Source organism: Schistocerca cancellata, chromosome 5 (genome assembly GCF_023864275.1).
Source record: "Schistocerca cancellata isolate TAMUIC-IGC-003103 chromosome 5, iqSchCanc2.1, whole genome shotgun sequence".
Classification (NCBI taxonomy): domain Eukaryota; kingdom Metazoa; phylum Arthropoda; class Insecta; order Orthoptera; family Acrididae; genus Schistocerca; species Schistocerca cancellata.
The window spans coordinates 485,657,381-485,660,015 of record NC_064630.1 but is presented as its reverse complement, the minus strand read 5'-3'; the positions used below and the strand labels follow the sequence as shown (position 1 = coordinate 485,660,015).

Here is a 2,635-nt window from a genome sequence, read left to right as displayed (position 1 = left end):
CTCCAGAGTTGACATTTCTGTGGGTTCTGTGCACACAATCCTGCATGACGACCTGAAAATGCGAAAAGTGTCATCCAGGTGGCTGCCACGAATGCTGACGGACGACCACATGGCTGCCCGTGTGGCATGTTGCCAAGCAATGTTGACGCGCAACGACAGCACGAATGGGACTTTCTTTTCGTCGGTTGTGACAATGGATGAGACGAGGATGCCATTTTTCAATCCAGAAACAAAGCGCCAGTCAGCTCAATGGAAGCACACAGATTCACCGCCACCAAAAAAATTTCGGGTAACCGCCAGTGCTGAAAAAATGATGGTGTCCATGTTCTGGGACAGCGAGGGCGTAATCCTTACCCATTGCGTTCCAAAGGGCACTACAGTAACAGGTGCATCCTACGAAAATGTTTTGAAGAACAAATTCCTTCCTGCACTGCAACATAAACGTCCGGGAAGGGCTGCGCGTGTGCTGTTTCACCAAGACAACGCACCCGCACATCGAGCTAACGTTACGCAACAGTTTCTTCGTGATAACAACTTTGAAGTGATTCCTCATGCTCCCTACTCACGTGACCTGGCTCCTAGTGACTTTTGGCTTTTTCCAACAATGAAAGACACTCTCCGTGGCCGCACATTCACCAGCCGTGCTGCTATTGCCTCAGCGATTTTCCAGTGGTCAAAACAGACTCCTAAAGAAGCCTTCGCCGCTGCCATGGAATCATGGCGTCAGCGTTGTGAAAAATGTGTACGTCTGCAGGGCGATTACGTCGAGAAGTAACGCCAGTTTCATCGATTTCGGGTGAGTAGTTCATTAGAAAAAAAAAGTCGGAGGCCTTAGAACATGAATGCACCTCGTATTACACTACCCGATTATTATTTGTATATATGGTACAAAAACATGAGCGCATCGCTCTCTAGATCTGTCGTTCTACGTTTCTTTTGAGAGAAGTGAAAATGAGAGCAGCATGAGGGATGAAGTCTGCCCGAGTGAGCGCCTGATCGATAATAAGGAAAACTCAACCCTAAAAACAACGACGAGAAAGATATCTGACACCACAAAGTTAAACCCAAAGAGTTATATCGCAGCCAGGGGAAGTGTGGTAGATTATACTTGTTCATGAAATTCAACATCTGAGTGTGGAATATTATCAAGCCGTCAATACTGACCTCAGACACTCAGTACATATTGGCAACACCGAGAATATTTTGGCGGCCGTCAGTGCTGCTCGTTAGTATTTCAGGTGTTGACAATCGCATCTTCAGACAGTTAATATATAGACGGTTTGGCAGTATTATTGAACGTCTGGAGGCTCCTTAAACAATTGTCTGTATTTTTAATAAATTACCCTGAGTTACTGAACTAAATTTCGATTTTTCAAATTGTTAAACTGTTCTTGCGTCTACCTAGACAAGCATTAGCACCGAAAGGACTAAACAAAGCAACTCGGAAATATGTATCTAGAATTGTATCAAATAACCTAGTTTGACTCCGTGGTTGTGGATTAAATTTCTTGAATAAAGACACCTACAAGCTTCTTTTTTAAAAGAAAATCTCCATTAATTGTGAAGTGTCGGCAGACGTGCCAACACTGTTTTGTTGGAGGAGACCGAAATGCACGCTATAAGCTCACGCAGGCTGGTGTGAGGTCTGAAACAGGATACGTAATGAATGCTATAAAGAAAAGTACGTAGCTTCTGGAATACTTAACTTTAATCAACATTTGTAGAACATCGTTCTTGATGATACATTAATAGAATCGCAATATCTATACTGGTAATGGCGCCTTGCTAGGTCATAGCAACTGTAGCTGAAGGCTATGCTAACTATCGTCTCGGCAAATGAGAGCGTATTTCCCAGTGAACCATGGCTAGCAACGTCGGCTGTACAACTGGGGCGAGTGCTAGTACGTCTCTCTAGACCTGCCGTGTGGTGGCGCTCGGTCTGCAATTACTGACAGTGGCGACACGCGGGTCCGTCGTATACTAGCGGACCGCGGCCGATTTAAAAGCTACCACCTAGCAAGTGTGGTGTCTGGCGGTGACACCACAAATTGGAATACACCTTTTGGGTTTTGACCCATCTTCAGGTGATATACAGTTATACCAGGTCTCTCTTGCAAGAGTCGTCAGCAACATTTTCTCTAGTGCTTCGGAAGATACCTGCAAATTCGTTTACGCATTGAGTAGCCGGAATCATCTCAAAAAATGACTGGTCGTCACGTCTTTTATGCGATGCCCATTACAGACCGAAGTCGTTTATTTCTTCCCCGTTACAAACAAAATGGTTTTTGAAGCTGAATTTTATGTGCACTTAGTATGGCACTCCGTCTTCAGGCCACAAGTTGCCCCTCGGGACTATCCGACAGCCGTGTCATCCTCACTGAGGATGCGGATAGGAGGGGCGTGTGGTCGGCACACCGCTCTCCCAGTCGTTATGATGGTTTTCTTTGACCGGAGCCGCTACTATTCGATCGAGTAGCTCCTCAATTGGCATCACGAGGCTGAGTGCACCCCGAAAAGTGGTAACAGCGCATGGTGGCCCGGATGGTCACCCATTCAAGTGCCGGCCACGCCAGACAGCGCTTAACTTCGGTGATCTGACGGGAACCGGTGTATCCACTGTGGCGAGGCCGTTGCC

The 2,635-nt window shown here is 46.4% G+C and overlaps 1 pseudogene; it reads right to left on the bottom strand.

The window, feature by feature from the left end:
* Positions 1 to 2,517: 2,517 nt before the first annotated feature.
* Positions 2,518 to 2,635, bottom strand: LOC126189378 (5S ribosomal RNA; annotated as a pseudogene).